This window comes from Hoplias malabaricus, chromosome 5, assembly GCF_029633855.1.
Source record: "Hoplias malabaricus isolate fHopMal1 chromosome 5, fHopMal1.hap1, whole genome shotgun sequence".
NCBI lineage: Eukaryota > Metazoa > Chordata > Actinopteri > Characiformes > Erythrinidae > Hoplias > Hoplias malabaricus.
Window position 1 is genome coordinate 21595077 of NC_089804.1, and position 20764 is coordinate 21615840.

General features: G+C 46.4%; 1 pseudogene; it reads right to left on the bottom strand.

Moving 5' to 3' along the window:
- Positions 1-6747, bottom strand: part of LOC136697275 (acid-sensing ion channel 1B-like) — a 37215-nt pseudogene extending 30468 nt beyond the window's left edge.
- Between the last annotated feature and the right edge of the window lie 14017 nt (positions 6748-20764).

Consider the following 20764-nt stretch of genomic DNA (forward strand, 5'->3'; position numbering starts at 1 on the left):
AATTCAGATTCACCATCGGCTTCTCTCCAGGTTTCCTCTGGAAACCAGTGTAATGTGTTTACGAAGCCTCAGTGTCTGTAAATTAGTAAAAAAAAACAAAAAAACAAATGGGCTCAGTCGGGTACGCTAGGATTTTTCTCTCATGGTCATTTCTTTAGACAACGGAGAGAACTCCAAACTTGGAAAAGGATGAACCCAGATGAGGATGTTGCTCTAGTCCTGCTCCATAGGGGGATAATATTGACATATTTTTGCTGTTTCAGATCATTTAAGGTGGAAATGTCTCCAAACTCTGGAGACGGCTAACTGCATTAGCGACAGCACTACAAAACTAAACACACATTTCTGTGGTAAACTGCACAGTGAATAACAATGTGAAGACCAGTTAAACTTCAGCTGGGAACAAACAACAGTTGTTATTCTCCTCAAACACATCGTTCCACCTTAAAAGACACGGAAACCTTGAACACGTTTCCCCACAATCGTAACTGCGCTGATCTGTATATGCCATTATTTTAAAAAAGAGTTATCCTACAGAGGTTAATGCAATGTTGGGGTCTGTACATGGTTCCAGGGGGTCATGGGAAAATGATATCAACTATAAAACTGATGCACAGCGCCTCCTGGAGCAGTGGAGGATGGAGGTGTTGCTTGATGCCGCTGCAGATCAATCATCATTCCTCCCTAAACCCACTGCCTCCACCCATTTCTCCAGAGAGAGACCAAAGTCACAGTTGAACTGACCTGCGGGGGGCGCTGGCGGTCCACACAGCCGCACATGCTCTTACTCCAAGCTGTGACTGGACCCTTGAATGGTCAAAGGAACATAACAGAGAACCGTAAAGGTCAGTGAAATGGCCTTTAATGCTTTAATAGAACTGCTGTGTTTCTGAGTGTCACATCAGCTCTGTCTGTGTTCCCTGGGAAAGGGTAATACTCTCACTGTGGAGAACGTCTCCAGGCAACTTCATTTATCCCCTGCTTCCACCCTCGGCCCCCTCTGGTCATTTATAAGAGAGCATCCTCCCACCACAGAGGGCCGACGTCAGCCAGGGAGCAAACACTAGCGTCAACAGACACATGTTTTTCCATTTCACAGACGCCACTCCAGATCCCCTTCCCTTTTCAGACACAAAAACCTTGAGCTAATCCTTTAATGAGTTGAGTGAATCAGACCCTGCCATGAACTCCGGAGTCTAACTGGGGTCTTTATAGCTGTAGCAATAACACGAGACGGAAAACACAAACGCTTCTCTGTTATTTACACTCCTCGTCTCTCTCTGTGCTATATTTTTGACCCTATTTTGACGGCAGACGTGGGGCGACAGGAGCGAGGCGGGCCCTGAGAAGAAGGCAGTGTGTTTTGTTTGTTTCACCTCATCAGTGGTTCATATCAGATGCACTCTACGGCCAAACGTTTGCAGCCTAAGGTTAGAACATCAGTCTCAACAGCAATGTACGGCCTTAAACTCATTCATTCATTCATTATCTGTAACCCTTATCCAATTCAGGGTCGCGGCGGGTCCAGAGCCTACCTGGAATCATTGGATGCAAGGTGGGAATACACCCTGGAGGGGGCGCCAGTCCTTCACAGGGCAACACAGACACACACACATTCACAAGCACACCTGCGGACACTTTTGAGTCACCAATCCACCTACCAATGTGTGTTTTTGGACTGTGGGAAAAAAACGGAGCACCCAGAGGAAACCCACGCAGACACAGAGAGAACACACCACACTCCTCACAGACAGTCACCCGGAGGAAACCCACGCAGACACAGAGAGAACACACCACACTCCTCACAGACAGTCACCCGGAGGAAACCCACACAGACACAGGGAGAACACACCACACTCCTCACAGACAGTCACCCGGAGGAAACCCACACAGACACAGGGAGAACACACCACACTCCTCACAGACAGTCACCCGGAGGAAACCCACACAGACACAGGGAGAACACACCACACTCCTTCTGCAGGTGGGAAGCTGCTATTTTATTAAGCGCTGATGTCGAACATCTAAAAGTAATGGGTTTAAAATCATTGGATGAGCAGATGTCTACAAACTTTTGGCCACACAGGTTATTTGTGATGAAATGCTGTTGACATGAATTGTACAGGAAATGCCGCCCTCTTCTCAGGGCCCTGCCCCCGGCGTCAAAACAGGGTCAAAAACAATAAAAACACAGAGACAAACGAGCAGCGTAAATTAAAAGATAAGACTTGAGTTTTCAATTTTGCATTATTTTTAACTCCAGTGGAAACGGGTTCGACAGCCACTACAGACGGAGGCCAGCTCCTGGCGACCTTGGGCCAGAGAAGACTGATTGTGTTGTAAATGAAGGTTGAGTCCTGGAATGGAGCTTTTCAGCTGGAGCACAGGGTCCGTGGATCCATACCATAAGAGCTCCTGAGGTTCAGAACAAAACCAGCAGGGCTTCTGTTGGACCCGGTTCTGGAGAGGGAGTCTGGGAAGGGTGGTCCTGTCCGAGCTACACATTTGCTAGTTATATAACCTCCAAAAAAAAGCTTGAAACAGACGTGTCACCGAAACGCTGGATTCTTTCATTGGCCACGGATCCAAGGAGTGTTTCAACCTCTTCAGAAGACCACGGCGTAATTAAAAATAATCTAATCAAACAAGTGTGATCTCTGCTGTAGCTGGAGATCTTACACACACACACACACACACACACACACATATCCTGGCTTGGTCCTCAGGTTTGAACCCTGGTTGTAGTGTAAAACATTTAGGAAGCGATGCTGCGGTACGTAAACACACACAGACAGAGCGAGTCAGGCATTGTGTTTGTGTGTGTAAAGGCCAGGAGTAGCTGGTCCCTAGAGGCACATCTGCAGAGGCCTAGCAGCACCCTGCTTCTTTACACAGCTCTGTCTACAGCTCCACACTCTTCTGAAACGGTTGTGTAACTCCTGTTTCAACACGGAAACATCTCGCTGCCACGGGAAAAAAAAAAGAGGGTTTGAAGTATTTGCTGCACTGATGAATGCTTTAAAATCAGGAGCTGCTTTGATCTGCTGCAGGAAACCATCGATCTGCAGACAGCCCTCACCCTCGCTCTGGGTCTGCTTTCTCCAAGCGGAAGTGAGAAAGAGGGAGAGGGAGAGGGAGAGGAAGGAATGGCTGAGAATCATCTTCTTTTTTCAGAACACAGTTATTATCAGCTCTGTTCCCGTCCCAACCTCAGCCTCCTCCGCTCTCGTCTTCTTCAGACTAGGTCTCAGCCTGGTCTCGGGGAGATGAACACGTCTGACTAAAAGACCATGTTCAGGATGTGTACACTGTGTACTAAATATAACTGACACCTCAAGTGAAGTTCTGGGAACAGCGTGTGAAAAATCAGATTTAAAACTTCCCGTCAAACTCAAACTAATCCTAAACCCGAACACAAGATTAGAAAGAGCAGCTTTTATTCTTGTTTAATGCTATTTTTAACACAGGCATTTAAAGTTAAACCTGATCTAATTATTAACTTAAATATAAACCTAACTGTGAGCTCTCACAATCGGTTTACAGCACTGTTTCTGTAGGTTAATGACGAAAGTGAAAAAGCACCTCCAGAGGATGGGAGCTCAATAATGGATTGTTAAATTATAAACAACCTGTGAACTATAAAGGAGTGTATATCTGTTGAACCAATTGTGGCACTGTTTTACTAAATCTGTTAAAACTCTGTTATTAACCGAAAGAACAGCTACAGAAACAGTGCTGTAAACTGTTACCTCTACTGTTTCCTCTAGTTTCAGGGTTAAATTTAGGATTATAGTGAAGTTCAGGGTTAGGTTTAAGATTATAATGAAGTTCAGGTTTAGGTTTAGGATTATGGTGAAGTTCAGGTTTAGGTTTAGGTTTAGGTTTAGGATTATAGTGAAGTTCAGGGTTAGGTTTAGGATTATGGTGAAGTTTAGAGTTAAATTTAGGATTATAGTGAAGTTCAGGTTTAGGTTTAGGATTATGGTGAAGTTTAGAGTTAAATTTAGGATTATAGTGAAGTTCAGGTTTAGGTTTAGGATTATGGTGAAGTTCAGGGTTAGGTTTAGGATTATGGTGAAGTTCAGGTTTAGGTTTAGGATTATGGTGAAGTTTAGAGTTAAATTTAGGATTATGGTGAATTTCAGGGTTAGGTTTAGGATTATGGTGACGTTTAGAGTTAAATTTAGGATTATGGTGAAGTTCAGGTTTAGGTTTAGAATTATGGTGAAGTTCAGGGTTAGGTTTAGGATTATGGTGAAGTTCAGGGTTAAATTTAGGATTATAGTGAAGTTCAGGGTTAGGTTTAGGATTATGGTGAAGTTCAGGGTTAGGTTTAAGATTATAGTGAAGTTCAGGGTTAGGTTTAAGATTATAGTGAAGTTCAGGTTTAGGTTTAGGATTATGGTGAAGTTCAGGTTTAGGTTTAGAATTATGGTGAAGTTCAGGGTTAGGTTTAGGATTATGGTGAAGTTCAGGGTTAAATTTAGGATTGTAGTGAAGTTCAGGTTTAGGTTTAGGATTATGGTGAAGTTCAGGTTTAGGTTTAGGTTTAGGATTATAGTGAAGTTTAGGTTTAGGTTTAGGATTATAGTGAAGTTCAGGTTTAGGTTTAGGATTATGGTGAAGTTCAGGTTTAGGTTTAGGTTTAGGTTTAGGATTATAGTGAAGTTCAGGGTTAGGTTTAGGATTATGGTGAAGTTTAGAGTTAAATTTAGGATTATAGTGAAGTTCAGGGTTAGGTTTAGGATTATGGTGAAGTTCAGGTTTAGGTTTAGGATTATGGTGAAGTTCAGGGTTAGGTTTAGGATTATGGTGACGTTTAGAGTTAAATTTAGGATTATGGTGAAGTTCAGGTTTAGGTTTAGAATTATGGTGAAGTTCAGGGTTAGGTTTAGGATTATGGTGAAGTTCAGGGTTAAATTTAGGATTATAGTGAAGTTCAGGGTTAGGTTTAGGATTATGGTGAAGTTCAGGGTTAGGTTTAAGATTATAGTGAAGTTCAGGGTTAGGTTTAAGATTATAGTGAAGTTCAGGTTTAGGTTTAGGATTATGGTGAAGTTCAGGTTTAGGTTTAGAATTATGGTGAAGTTCAGGGTTAGGTTTAGGATTATGGTGAAGTTCAGGGTTAAATTTAGGATTGTAGTGAAGTTCAGGTTTAGGTTTAGGATTATGGTGAAGTTCAGGTTTAGGTTTAGGATTATAGTGAAGTTTAGGTTTAGGTTTAGGATTATAGTGAAGTTCAGGTTTAGGTTTAGGATTATGGTGAAGTTCAGGTTTAGGTTTAGGTTTAGGTTTAGGATTATAGTGAAGTTCAGGGTTAGGTTTAGGATTATGGTGAAGTTTAGAGTTAAATTTAGGATTATAGTGAAGTTCAGGGTTAGGTTTAGGATTATGGTGAAGTTCAGGTTTAGGTTTAGGATTATGGTGAAGTTCAGGGTTAGGTTTAGGATTATGGTGACGTTTAGAGTTAAATTTAGGATTATGGTGAAGTTCAGGTTTAGGTTTAGAATTATGGTGAAGTTCAGGGTTAGGTTTAGGATTATGGTGAAGTTCAGGGTTAAATTTAGGATTATAGTGAAGTTCAGGGTTAGGTTTAGGATTATGGTGAAGTTCAGGGTTAGGTTTAAGATTATAGTGAAGTTCAGGGTTAGGTTTAAGATTATAGTGAAGTTCAGGTTTAGGTTTAGGATTATGGTGAAGTTCAGGTTTAGGTTTAGAATTATGGTGAAGTTCAGGGTTAGGTTTAGGATTATGGTGAAGTTCAGGGTTAAATTTAGGATTGTAGTGAAGTTCAGGTTTAGGTTTAGGATTATGGTGAAGTTCAGGTTTAGGTTTAGGTTTAGGATTATAGTGAAGTTTAGGTTTAGGTTTAGGATTATAGTGAAGTTCAGGTTTAGGTTTAGGATTATGGTGAAGTTCAGGTTTAGGTTTAGGTTTAGGTTTAGGATTATAGTGAAGTTCAGGGTTAGGTTTAGGATTATGGTGAAGTTTAGAGTTAAATTTAGGATTATAGTGAAGTTCAGGGTTAGGTTTAGGATTATGGTGAAGTTCAGGTTTAGGTTTAGGATTATGGTGAAGTTCAGGGTTAGGTTTAGGATTATGGTGACGTTTAGAGTTAAATTTAGGATTATGGTGAAGTTCAGGTTTAGGTTTAGAATTATGGTGAAGTTCAGGGTTAGGTTTAGGATTATGGTGAAGTTCAGGGTTAAATTTAGGATTATAGTGAAGTTCAGGGTTAGGTTTAGGATTATGGTGAAGTTCAGGGTTAGGTTTAAGATTATAGTGAAGTTCAGGGTTAGGTTTAAGATTATAGTGAAGTTCAGGTTTAGGTTTAGGATTATAGTGAAGTTTAGGTTTAGGTTTAGGATTATAGTGAAGTTCAGGTTTAGGTTTAGGATTATGGTGAAGTTCAGGGTTAGGTTTAGGATTATAGTGAAGTTAGCCTAAGGGAAATCCGAAGGCTGATCTTTCACACTGAGTTGCCCGAAACTCATAGGGACATTTTTTTCGTCTGGCCACTGACAGCTCGGCACATAAATGAACATCACACCCCATCATCTCTGAGTCATTCTGCGGTATAACACTGCAAGCAATTTCCCCGCACACCTCGCACAGCAGGACTGCTCACATCAGACCATACGTCACAATTAGCCCACGCTTCGCCCAGGAACGGGAGCGAGAATGAAGGGCCATCTCGGGCTGAGGGCGCTCCAGGACTCGCCGGCGGATGCTGATTGATACAGCCATCTGTACTCATCCCAGCCCTTCAATTTCCAGCCATTCACTTCCAAATAGCTCATTTAGCCCCAGAGCCAAGCGGCACTGCTCCACCAGCCTGGGGCTCGCTTCTGAGAAACGGAGCTCTTTCACCAGGAAGAGTTCCCAAGTTCTTAAGGAGCTGTGTCCGGGGGCAGCTGGGAGTCACGGGTCCAGGAGGTTTCACATTATTTCACTCCAACTCACACAAGGTAAATGTGCTTGGAAACAGGCAAACCTTCTTTCTTTATGTGAACTGTCACAGAAAAGAGGAAAACTTTAGAAGACCTCCTGCTGGAGAGACAGCGACTGTGTGTTGTGCTGGTGCAAGTGGCTCAGAGACAGCAGTGCTGCTGGAGTTAAAACCCCTCATTATCACTGCTGGACTGAGAGAATAGTCCAGTTAGTGGACACTTGGTTTAGAAACTCAAGCATCACTGCTATGTCTGATCCACTCACACCAGCCCAACACACAGCAACACTTCTCCTAACACCACTGCTTTCCGGAGCTGGTACTGGGTAAATACTGTGACACTGGCCTTGTAAACGTGTTTTCCCGTACTTCAAATCAGTGTGCGACCACTGGGGGGAGGGGGCAGCTGTTGATATGTTGCCATGGAGACAGCACAGCATGACCTCTGAAAATTGAAGATCAATGGGAGAGAGATTTATTAGTGTTGATGTTTTAGTTAAAGTGGATAAAGTCAACCACGATAATGTTAAAGCAGCCTGTGGAAGGTCCTCCAGCCTTGGTTCTAGACTTAGATGGACCCCGGGGGCTCTCTGGCCTCACTATTCAGTCTGTGCTCTTTCCACCTGAGCAGTGGATGTTGTATTACTCCAGCTCTGTGGCTCTGAGCTGATCGATGTGGACACAAAGATGACCGCATGGTGTGAGGGAAATCGATGGCGGTCCCCGGGCTGACGGGAATCACAGATACTTCTGATAGCGCAGTCGATGATGTAACAGGAAGGTAATGCGTGTAATTTGGAGGCCCTGCTGTGAAAGGCGAAAGGTGGTCAATTCATCTGTCAGCATCACTCCTCTGGGGGATAACTCCTGCCCCCTCTGGTGCTGTTTGTCATTCTCTCACCCCTCGTTCTGTCACTCACGCCGACTCTGACCACGTGACACGGTGCTCCACCACCACTGCCCTGGCTTAGAGCCAATCACACCACACTGACCACTCATGAGCTGCGTCCCAACTGCGCAATTATTACCAAATCTAACTAGTGTTTGAGTGTGTGGCGTGAAGTGTGTAGCTAGAAGCGTCAGAGTTGAGAGCACTACAAAAAACTCTGACACAGGGAGAACACACCACACTCCTCACAGACCGTCACCCAGAGGAAACCCACGCAGACACAGAGAGAACACACCACACTCCTCACAGACAGTCACCCGGAGGAAACCCACACAGACACAGAGAGAACACACCACACTCCTCACAGACAGTCACCCGGAGGAAACCCACACAGACACAGGGAGAACACCCCACACTCCTCACAGACAGTCACCCGGAGGAAACCCACACAGTGGAGCTCCATCCCTCCAGAGAACACAGCTCTACTGCTCCACAGCTCAGTGCCGAGCATTTATACCCCTCTAGCCGACACTTGGCATTGAGCACAGTGTGTGTACAAGCTGAAATCCCTACACTCGTGTCGCATCCTCATGAAGATGCTCCTCATCCCTTGAGTCATCCACTCTCCCCATGGGTCCACTTCAGTCTCAAGGCCAGAGCACAATGAAAACCATCCACCTAATGGCACTGAATGGCCATTAAAACACATGCTGCGCGACTCGGAGGGAAAACAAAACGCAGCTCTCGGCCATAAATGACTTACCGAGGGAGATTACACACGTCTCTGATGAGCTCACAGCACGGAAGGTTCCTAAAATGGCTCTCAGACCAGGTCAAACACAAATAACGACTCTCCGTCGTGTCCTGGAGGTCTACGACTACATACTGTGGCCCATGTGTGGCTCTGCATACCTTTTCAATCTGTTCTTCAACCCCACAGAGTGGGCATGGTCGGATCGTTCACAGTGACACTGTAAATGGATCAGAAACAGCAGTGCCCCCTGGAGTTTTAACCCTTCAGTGTCACTGCTGGACTGAGAATAGCCCACCGACCAGGACTAGAGGACGCCCGACACCAATGATTAACAACTCCAGCAGCTCTGCTGTGTCTGATCCACTCGCACCAGCACAACACACACTAACACACCACCACCACCCAGATCAAAGTCTACCCGCTCTGTGGGGGGTCCTGAGCATCGAAGGACAGGGTGAAAGAAGGAAAACAAAGTGTGCAGAGCGACAGATGGACTCCAAAGGGAAAAACCATGGAGGCTGTGTTAATCGGTGAAGTGACTGAAGGGTGAGAAAACAACACTAATGGTGAGGGACCACCGTAATTGCACTTAATGCAGTGATGCGTCATTAACGGAGAGCTGCGGTAGCTGCAGTCCCTGTGTAAATGCGTCTGATTTTCAGCAGAAATTATGGTTATTAAACTCCGGGATAAACAAGCTTCTTAGTGAACCGAGGCTGCAACAGTTGTTGTGATGTAGCCCTGGGTTTGAGGACGAGAGGAAGGCAGTAACAATGTGGATATGTAAATGAAATGAACGCGCTGCAGCTCTGGGATGTGGTCAGATCCCTCAGCTCTGATAGCGCAAGGTAGAGGCCGATTAAATGAGACCATTTCCATAAAAGCCCTCGGAGACTCTGCGTTTATCTCCTTCTCTCGGCTCGGCTCTTTGGAATTATCACCTAATAGAATTATACAGAATTAGTATGCCTCTGTTTGTGTGTGTGTGTGTGTGTGTGTGTGTGTGTGTGAGAGAGAGAGAGAGAGAGAGGGAGTTTTAGGAAAGATAAAAGGGGAAATATGATTCACTCAGAGCACCTGAAGATTTCCATTAAACAAATGGAACATAATGGAAAAGGCACAGAAGCGTTTCTCAAAACCACGGCTGTAAATCCCTGTAGATTCCTGCAAAACTAGACAGTGAAAAATTAAACACAGGTGCACGCTGCAGCACCAACCTGCAGGGTTCACCACGTGTTCATCCTTGACCTCAGCAGCTGTACGGTCACCTCACACACAGCTGGAATCATCACAGCTGACCGGCCACTCCCCAAACACATGGTCCTTTAAGGGTTCTTCAGTGAAGACAACGGTTCTCTGTAGAACCACCAGCGTTTAAAGAACTGAACGGTTAAAGGCCTAAAGAAAGGATCTTGATGCAAGGAATAGTTAAAGCATCCAGGTGGCTCTCTGGGAGTTTGTGGTTCTGTAGAGAACCCTTGGAGAACCGTATTTTTAAGAGTGTATGGTAACAACACATTAATATCAATCGGAAACACACCGTCTTCAGCCGAACACAACTGTACTCCTCCAGCACTGGGAGAATTCAGTGTTAATCATACACACTTTAAATGATGGTTCTAGAATGGTTCTATATAGAACCCTGAACACTCAAAGAACCAGGGTTCTTTGGATTGATGGAGACTGTGCTATAGATGGTTCTACGTAGCACCTACAATCTTCTGTTGTAACAAGGACCATTTTTGGTGCTGAATAGAACCCTTTTCTGAACAGTGCTATATAGAACCATCTGTAGAACCAGAATCTGTAGCACGTTCTCTATCAATGCAAAAGTGTTCTGGGTTCTATATAGAATCATTTTCTTTACTAATGAACCCCTGAAGAACCATCATTTTTTAAGGTGATATAAAGGTTCTTCTAGGGTTCCTCAGTAAAAACAGTGGTTCTGTGTAAATCTCAGACACTCGGAACACTTGCAGCATTTGACCAGACGTCTGCCTGCTTCAGGGAGTGTGTACAGTGTCAGAGATCCACACCCTGCTGTACACACTCCCTCTGAATCTACACTACACACTCTCCCTCGAGGGTCCGCTCGTGAGTGTAGTCTGTTCAGGACCGTGGACTGTATTTCATCATCATCAGGAGCTGGAGTGGAGGGGTGTTTACTTCTTAAGGGAAATGAGCCTCAAAACAGGTGCATTTAAGGCTAATACGAATGAAAGGTGTAAACCGTGTGTATGTGAATATTGCCTTTAAAACTAACGGAAAACGGGTGCGTTAGGCGCAATAATTAAAGAGCGTGTGGAAGTTGCTGGAACAGTAACAGTTTGTATTTTTGCCAGAGAACGGGTGTGTTTTAAAACCTCAGAATATCACCTTCCAACACAACAAGAGGATGTTCTCGGAGCACGTGCACGTTAACCCCACCAACACACCCTCAAACAGCAGAAAAGACCCCCCATACACACACACACACACCCATTTCCGGCCCTCGTCCCTCACTTACGGTGCTAAAGTCTCGCGGGCCGCACGGCTCTCCCTGGAAACGGCACTGCAGCAGCATGTCCTCGAGCCGGTGTCCGAGGCGCTCGAGCAGCTGGCGCGCGGTGGGCTGCGCAGAGCGAGGCGGCGGCAGGAAGCGCTCGAGGTCCAGCGCGCCAGCGCCCGTGTGTCCCGCTTGCACGAGCGCCTCTCGCGCCGCCGCCGTGAGCGTGCCGTCAGCGCGCAGCAAGCCGAGCCACGCGCCCGCGCCGAACACGTCGTGCTTGGTCAGGCGTCGCGCGCGCACCGGGTTGCGGTTGCACAGGGTGACCGCGGGGAAGGCGAGGCGGCGCGCGTGCGTCACGTGCGCGCGCGTGTGCACGGGCGCGGACAGGAGGTAGCGCACGCGGTTCGAAGACCACGCCACGAGCAGCGCGAGCGACGCGGCGAAGGCCAGCAGCCAGGCCGCGCGCCGCGGCGCAGAGGCGGCGAGGAGTGCGTGCCGCACCCCGTGAAGCGTGGAGATGGTGGCGGCCGCGTAGGCGGCGGTGAACCGCGGGGACGCGCGACCGTTCTCGCGCGCCGAGCACCGCGCCCGCACGCCGCTCACGCGCATCGGAGCTGTGAGGAAGAAGCGCGCGCGGCGTACATCACAGCTCTCCCAGCGCGCGGCGGAGGGGTCAGCGAGAAGGAGGAGCAGGAGGAGGTGGTATCCCTCGAGCGCGCTGCCGGCGCTGTGAACGCGCCCCGCGTGCGCTCAGATTCTCATTCTGTGTGTGTGTGTGTGTGTGTGTGTTCGGCCACAAGGAGCGCGCGCAGTGACTGTTTCATTCAGCAGGAGAGCAGAGTCTGGATAAGAGTCCTGGATAGCCCCCTCCCAACCAAACACACACACACACACACACACACACACACTTTAAGCAGAGGGTGATTAGTTTGTGATTGCACATTACTGCAGCTCACCACGCTTGGAGGAGAACACTAAATCACTAAATAATCTGTTAACAGCTGAAGGAACTTAATGCTGCTCAACCAATCAGAGAATAGCACTGGGATTATACAATTTACTATCTCTCTGTCTCTCTCTCTCTCTCTCTCTCACACACACACACACACACACACACACACACTCTCTCTCTCTCTCTCTCTTACTCTCTCTCTCTCACACACACACACACACACACACAGTGAGAGAGAGAGAGAGAAAGAGAGTGAGAGTGAGAGAGAGAGAGAGAAAGAGAGAGAGAGAAAGTGTGAGAGAGAGATACACACTCAAAGAGGGAGAGGAGGGGAAGAGGGTGTGTAGGGAGGATAGGGAGAGAGAAGGAGGGAGGGAGAGAGAGAAAGAAACACACACTCACACACACACACAGACACACACACACACACACACACAGAAGGAGAGTGATTTAGTCTAACCAGTCTGGAAACACTGCAGACCGGCCAAGTCATCAAAGTCCACTAATTAGCTGAATAGCCCAGCGTCCAATAATATTACAGAGAGAGAGAGAGAGAGAGAGAGAGAGAGAGAGAGAGAGAGAGAGAGAGAGAGAGAGCAGTGATCATAACCCACATTCACAGAGCACTGCTCCACAGCCCGGTGCTGGGGGCTTCAGACCCCTTTGGCGAACATCTGGCTGTGGGCATGAAAAGCTCTTTAACCCACATTATCAGACACACACACACACAAACTTTGATCACAATGAACACAATTGTTGAGGTACAATTACCGTGCCATTTCTGTGTTATTAAATTATCTTAACTCGACTTCCTCTACTTCATACTTCCTCACCTCCTGCTGCACTCTTCTGGCCTTACGTCAGTTTCTCAGTTTGTTTCCACTTTTCGCCATGACCCATTTCTGTCTAGACCCTCCTTTCAACCCGCTGCCATCCGTCTCTGCTGCTGCACGTCCATTTATTTACGGCGTAATGCAGCACAGCGCGGCACGTTTGCGCCTAATCTCCTCTCCGAAGGAAAAGGAAAATCTCACCTGGGCCCGACCTGCAGCAGGGGAGGTATTTTATTGAAGGAAGGAAATGAAATCCTGAACAGCATTCAGAGAGTTCATAAGCAAAAATCACACATCCAACGCTAACACACAGCGGCGTGGACGAGAAGCCCTCGCTCTACAAGAAAATAGCATCAACGTATTTTGGAGATTACAGGTGATATTTATTGTGTTCAGATTCGTGCCCTGGAACATTGTTGAAGCCCAAATAAATCTCCACAGGTGTTTAGAAGGAAACGAGACACAGAAATACAGCAGACATTGGGAGATAGATGTGGTAATATTAGAAATTCTGATGAGTTCTGATAAGTTCTGATGGTGGCCAAACATTTGTCACTCAAACATATCAAATGTTTCTGATATTTCAGTAATGGGAGGAGGTCATTCATTCATCGGGGTCCCAAGTATATATCCTTCTCATTCGAAGTGCTGTAGAGTGATTCAGACTCAGGGATAATGCACTGTGTTTCAAAGAATGGCAGAAAATATGAGGCCAGTTTCATGCAACATTTAATGTGCCCTGACTAATAAAGGTCAGGATGGTTCCTCAGTCGTAAAAAACGTAGAACTTCGATTTAAAACCACAGGGAGGGGATCTATGGTCATTTGAAGGTCATTCACAATCTGCTCTGTTTGATTTTACGATGTTTTACTGTGAAACACTTTCCTTCACTTTGTGTTAAGAGTTACTGAAGACAGAACATGGAATAACCCCCACACGAAAGCTCATTTCCACTGGTTTTGTGAATCAGTTGAATCTGAATCGATTCAGAAGAATAATTCATGCATGAATTGCTGATTAGTGCTCGGTATTCCCACCACCAGCTTCCAAGAAGGCATCAAGTTTATAACAACATCCAGTCTTTAATATCCACTGGAGTGGTCCGTATGATGCAAAAACACAGTAAGACCCACTCTGAACTGGTCGTGGAAGTCTATAAGGTATGATGCTCAAAGCAGAGATGGTCAGAGTGCTCTCTCTCCCCCTCCATAAGCCTCTCAGAGAAGCCTCACTTGGTACCACACTTTTAACTTACCCTCATTTCTCACTAGCAGCTCAATGGAGAGTCACAACATCTCACACTTCACATCTTCAAATCAGAACGAATTCAGGGGCAAACTCACCCTCCACAGTCCTCCTCAACTGTTCCTCTCACTTTTCAAGGAGTTTTTCCTGTCCCCGTATCCCCCGGTGATGCCCATTATGGTGGTTATACCTGCATTTCAGGAAAACCGCTTCGGGAAAACATCTGCTGTAAAAAACGCTACAACAGTAAATTGGGACTGAATTGAATTTGGAGCCGGCGAGTCTCGACCTGCCTGTTGAACAGAGTGGTCTTCACAACGGACCATAAAAGGCCCGTCTCGGTCTCCTCACGCGCGATAACAGATGGTCTGACGGAGGTAACAGATGGCCTCATAGATGTAAACTGTTCCTATTTGGAAAAAGAATCTTAAGGCAGACGGCTTAGTGTTTATAAGCAGCCACACCTTCCTCATAAAGCCATCACCTTCTGCTCCGTCGTCTGATCCCGGCTCGTTACTCCTCGCTGAGAGATGAGCAGTACAATATTACAGCATCAGAATAACCACAACTTAACATCTTTAGATAGCTTTCTAGTGTGAGTCAACTCCTAAAGATTTAACTCTACGAATCAGTGGCCAACAGCTGATACGAGTGACTCTCAGATGTTTCAAGAATTGATTCTTTGGGAGTCGACTCCTCTTCAAAAATTACGTTTATGACTCTGCCCTCTCACAAATAAAGGTGCTATGCAGGGTTCCTTGAGCGATGCCATGGAAGAGTCATTTCTGCTTTTGGTTCTTTCTACTCAAATCTTGAGTTGATTACCTGTTCGCTATGGATCCACTGCTCACTGGTAATAACACCCAGAGCAGCGCCCACTACCCACTGGCCGACAGCAGTACTTTGCACTGTCTTTGCCACTGTAAGACCTTCTCCCTGTTGATTCTCTGTGGAACCAAAAGTGGTTCTTCTATGGCATCACTCAAAGAACCCTTTATATCACCTTTAAAAGTGTAACCTAGAGACGCAAGTCCCTTGATGTCACGTGTAGTTTTGAAGTCCACCAAACGAAAACAGCTCAACACCCAACTTCCAGCACACTTCCTCTGCCCCACAGCTCTGGCCAACACTTGGCATTTGACCTGATGGCTGTAGGCTCATGTGTAGCTGTTCCAGTTTGTCCCCTGTACAGTGGGATGTATGTGCATCTCAATATACAATATTCTGACTTTCTGCTCTGTATTGAGTGCCATATTCTCAGCAATGTCTGTTCTGCCTTACAGCAGTAAACTAGGCCACGTGTCACGCATCACGCACATCTCTTAAAGATCTAATGAAGAACCTGTTTCTCTCCAAACCTCCAGAGACAGTATTGATTTAAACCAGGTGTCGCTGCCAATCAGAGCACGGACAAAAACATCTGTGATCCGCGTGAATCTGACGAGGGTCTCCACAGAGCTGACGTACCCCAGAGACTAAAAACAGACCTGGTACAACTTTACAATCACCCACAAATATTCACAGATGAACACGTGTCTCTCTCTCTCAGACTGGCGCAGAATTTCTTATGTGTCTGTTTTTCTAGGTTCTGGTTCAGGACAAATTCTAAACTAGGACACAAAGTTGAGGACCAATTTACTGAAAAGTTGTAAATAAAATGTTTAACACTCTTTAGTTTTTTTGCGGGCTGGACTCCACTTACAATTAATTCATTCATTGTCTTTGACCCTTATCACACCACACTCCTGGAGGAAACCCACACAGACACAGGGAGAACACACCACACTCCTCACAGACAGTCACCCGGAGGAAACCCACGCAGACACAGAGAGAACACACCACACTCCTCACAGACAGTCACCCAGAGGAAACCCACACAGACACAGTGAGAACACACCACACTCCTCACAGACAGTCACCCAGAGGAAACCCACACAGACACAGTGAGAACACACCACACTCCTCACAGACAGTCACCCAGAGGAAACCCACGCAGACACAGTGAGAACACACCACACTTCTCACAGACAGTCACCTGGAGGAAACCCACGCAGACACAGGGAGAACACACCACACTCCTCACAGACAGTCACCCGGAGGAAACCCACGCAGACACAGAGAAAACACACCACACTCCTCACAAAATCAAGAGGGGAGGGTGGTGGTTTCCTACCCTTTGCCAAAATTAACATAGTGCAGTTTCCACAGTGCTGAAAGCAGAGTAGCAACGACAATAATGAAGCTGTAATTTCAAGGTAAAAATACTACATAGTGTTGCTTTAAGCAGTTTGACTCACAAAAGAACTAATAACCCTTCCCTGTATCAAACAAGAGACATTACTGTTTTCTGATTGGTGCGTTCTGTTCTCCCTGTGTCACTCTCCTTTAACACAGTGAAAAGAATCTGAGATGGCAACTTCCTCCCAAAGGCTTTGTTTACGTCACAGCAGCTGAATTATGGAGATGAGATTTCTTCTTCTGGTCAAAGATCATTTCCAGTGCTGTGTGATAGCTCTGCCATCCTCATCATTATCCCACACTGTGGAGGATGAAGTGACCTGTCCAAACCACCCTCTTCCTTCATGGTCAGTCGACTCTGTGTGTCCTGAAGGCAACTAAACCTGGCTTTGTGCTCTCAGGTCACATCCCATTGTTGCTTGCTTGCCCTTGTTTTCTGCATCACTAACCTCTGCTCTCTTCCAGCCACCTACACACCAAGCCCAAACCCTCACAGACCTTCACAGACCCTGAGCACCTTGCACCAACCCTTTAGAGCACTGTCAGAGAGTAGCAGAGTGAACCTCCATGACCCCTGGAGCCTGTGCATGGAACAGTGCTGGAAGCTGAAGATGTGCTTTTTCTTAATTCACAAAAAAGTCTCAACAGTTTGGTGCTGATGCAGCGACGGTATTTTTCCACAGATGGTGCTTTTCATCCGTCACAGAAACCCACCGATGCATCCCCCCGCTCTCCGCTGATTAGCTCTTACGCAGGAGGGACAGTTTAACGATAAACAGAACACATGAACACAATTAGCACAGGCTCTTCAATTTTCTCCGACCCGAACAAACTGCTTCAATCAAAGCCACGAGTCGCTGCGAACCGAACAGTGCTCCTCTCCCGAGACGATATTAAACCTGTCGTTTATCAAGATCCGAGAGATTCATAACAGGACGCAGAGGGAGGAAAAGAAATGCTCCCATTGTAATATTCTAATATCAGGACAACAAAGGCGTCAGTGTTTGCACGACAACAGCTCGTAATCTCAGACAACATCAACCGAGACAACAATAACACACCAGCACACGTCAGGGTTCATTACTTTCTTCCAGTAACAGCTGCTTTCTCATGTTCATGCTGAACCTCAACTATTTCACTGTTAGGCCTTAAAGGGCATGTCCTCCCCCTTCTCCACAGTGGAACGTCTGTGACCTGCTTTGGTCCAAGCCCCACAGCAGTGTTCTCCCCCTGTGTAAACAGCCCTGTTCAGAATGCCCTGTTCCTTTAAATGATAATGAGCCGCTCGCTGTTCACCCCGACCCCGAGCGCACAGCAGTGAGGAGCGAGGAGCAGAAGCTTTTAGCCGTTTTTGCTCTGTTCTCTTTCTTCTCTGTTTTTGCTCAGTTATTTCTCCACACTCGTTGTGTGTGTTTTGCTGTGTTTAACCTCTTCTATGCACTCTCACATAAACCAGCGCTGTGATTGGACAGGCTCAGATGAGGGGGTGGGGCTACACTGAAGTCTCTGCACTAGACGTCAGAAGTGGAATAGAATCAGAACGGCTCGTTTTATCCCATGTTTTCAGACTTAGGCAACGCACAGAAAACTGACTGGGGGTCTTGTTTCACAGTGTGTGGGTTGGTGGGCTCCAGATCAATGAGGGAGGGGTGTCTCACAGAGTGGACAGAGAGTGGACACAGGGTTTAGCAGCACTGCTGTGTCTGATCACAAGTATGCAGAGCAACAGCCCTGGAAAGAAATGGCAGTGTCTTGTTGCCGCAGTTCAGCCTCAGCCTCACGTCTTGTTTCAGTGCAGAGTCACGTGACTGATTCCAATGCTGTAAGTGAAGCAGCAATAAGCCGAAACCATCCGGAATATTTCATAACACACATCCATAACAGAGACTATTCAAATGATAATGCATTCAACAAAGCGGATGATAAGCAGGCCCCCGAAACAGCAGCCCATAAACTACGAGACTCAGCGCCTTCTGTATCGCTGTGAACAGGAGGAATACAGATCCACCCTCAGCCTCCTACTCAACAATGACCAAGACCCAATGTTCTTACGGCCAGAAAAGACCAGAGATCTGGAAACAATCGAGAGTAACCGGATTTACACTGGACCAGGAACGCTCGGTGAAAAGCCATCACTGTTGATTTAGTCTCTGCTTCACAACAGAGGGGCGGACTTTAATTTCCCCTCGTTTCTAAAGCAGACGGAGAAGGGGGATTATTGATTTTCCGACAGAAAATGCGACCACGGCCGGCGCGGGTGAAGAGGAGCGCTGATGAAGCGCCATAACCTTTTTTCAACTGACGGTTATTACACTTTTTTTAAATAAAGGAAGAGGAATGTATTAAAATTGCCCTTTTTCTGTGAGGTGGGTCGTGGTCCGTGTGCGGCGCCGAATGAAACGTCGCTGCTCTTTTTGGAGGCGGAGATGGCCTTCAGAACATAAACATGCTTTTATTGTCATTGCGCGGCAGTACAATGAAAATGAGTCTCGACATTTAAGGAAGCCATGGCAGTGAACGTACACAAAACACACACACACACACTCAGAGCGAGAGGCAGGCAGCCATCCTCAGTTGTTGGGTTTAGGTGGTTTGCTTAAATGCCTCTCAGCTGTAGATGTTGAGGGAGGAGACAGCACTGTTCCTTCACTGCCCTGCCCCCTTTTTCATGCAGGTTGAAAGGATAAAACCATTAACCCTTCAGGTCCGGAGCCCACTTCCTTAATCATTACGCTTTGGAACCAGCAGCAGCCCTGTTGTGTGGGGTGGCTACTCAGTTTGCGCAACCTGCCTGATTTGGACTGCGCATGCGCAGACTGTAATGCATTTAGCTTATAGCAGCAGAGAGACTGCTTGCTAAAGCAGAGAGGAGCTTTATCTTCGAGAGTTAGGAATCTTCAACACACAGGAACAGGAGTTAGCTGCAAAGTGTGTTTATTTACAGATTTCTGCGTAAGTACATTACCAGTCAAAACTTTGGAGGATTCCTTTTTGTTTTCAGGCCATTTTCCACATGTTGTGAATGTACAGCACCAGTCAAAAGTTTGGATCTTCTCAAAATCTTCTCATTAAATCATTTTTCTTGTGTTCTCCCTGTGTCTGTGTGGGTTTCCTCTGGGTGACTGTCTGTGAGGAGTGTGGTGTGTTCTCTCTGTGTCTGCGTGGGTTTCCTCCGGGTGACTGTCTGTGAGGAGTGTGGTGTGTTCTCTCTGTGTCTGCGTGGGTTTCCTCCGGGTGACTGTCTGTGAGGAGTGTGGTGTGTTCTCTCTGTGTCTGTGTAGGTTTCCTCCGGGTGACTGTCTGTGAGGAGTGTGGTGTGTTCTCCCTGTGTCTGCGTGGGTTTCCTCCGGGTGACTGTCTGTGAGGAGTGTGGTGTGTTCTCTCTGTGTCTGCGTGGGTTTCCTCCGGGTGACTGTCTGTGAGGAGTTGGTGTTTTCTCCCTGTGTCTGCGTGGGTTTCCTCCGGGTGTTCCGGTTCCCTCCCATGCTCCAAAAACACACGTTGGTAGGTGGATTAGAGACTCACAAGTGTTCGTAGGGGTGTGTGTCTGTGTTGCCCTGTGAAGGACTGGCGCCCCCCTCCAGGGTGTGTTCCCACCTTGTGCCCAATGATTCCAGGTAGACTCTGGACTCACCGTGACCCTGAACTGGATAAGGATCACAGATAATGAATGAATGAATGAATTGATTAAAACTATGAAGGAACACATATGGAATTATTTAGTAAACAACAGAGTCTTAAACAAACCAGAATATATTTTATATTTCAGACTCTTCACAGTAGCCCCCTGTTGCTTTGATGACAGCTTCACACACTCTGCGTTCTCTCAGTCGGCTTCGTGAGGTTGTCACCTGGAACGGTTTTTAGTGAACAGCTGTGGCCTCGTCGAGACTAATGACAAGGTGCGCCCAAACATTTGACTGGTACTGTTTAATGAGGTATTTTTCTGTTTGATCAAAACATGACAAAAAAAACAAAAAGGGCTGTGTCTATTTACAGTTATCTTCAAATAAGATGTTAATAAAATATCAGGGCGGTCAGCAGAGTGTACACAAGCATGACGTTCTGCGCATGCACAGCCCAAATCTGGTAGCGACATCTGGCTTGTTCCCCCACATCCTTTCAGACCCATCGTTGAGCTGTTCTTCTCAAAACAGACTGATGGATAAAAGACCTGGGGATGTGTTCAGGTCTGAGGAAAACCTTTAATTTATTTAACTGCTACTTAAAGGTGTGATAGATCATTGCAACAGTGTGTCTGTCTGTCACTGTAGTTCAACTACAGAGGCATGGCCACCAGAAGTCATGCATCCTCAATCCTGACCTGTACACTAATGCATTAACCACCTCTAGTGGCCGCTCAGGTGAACTACAACAACAAAGAGTTATTCTGTCATGGATTGCCTTTTTCCAGC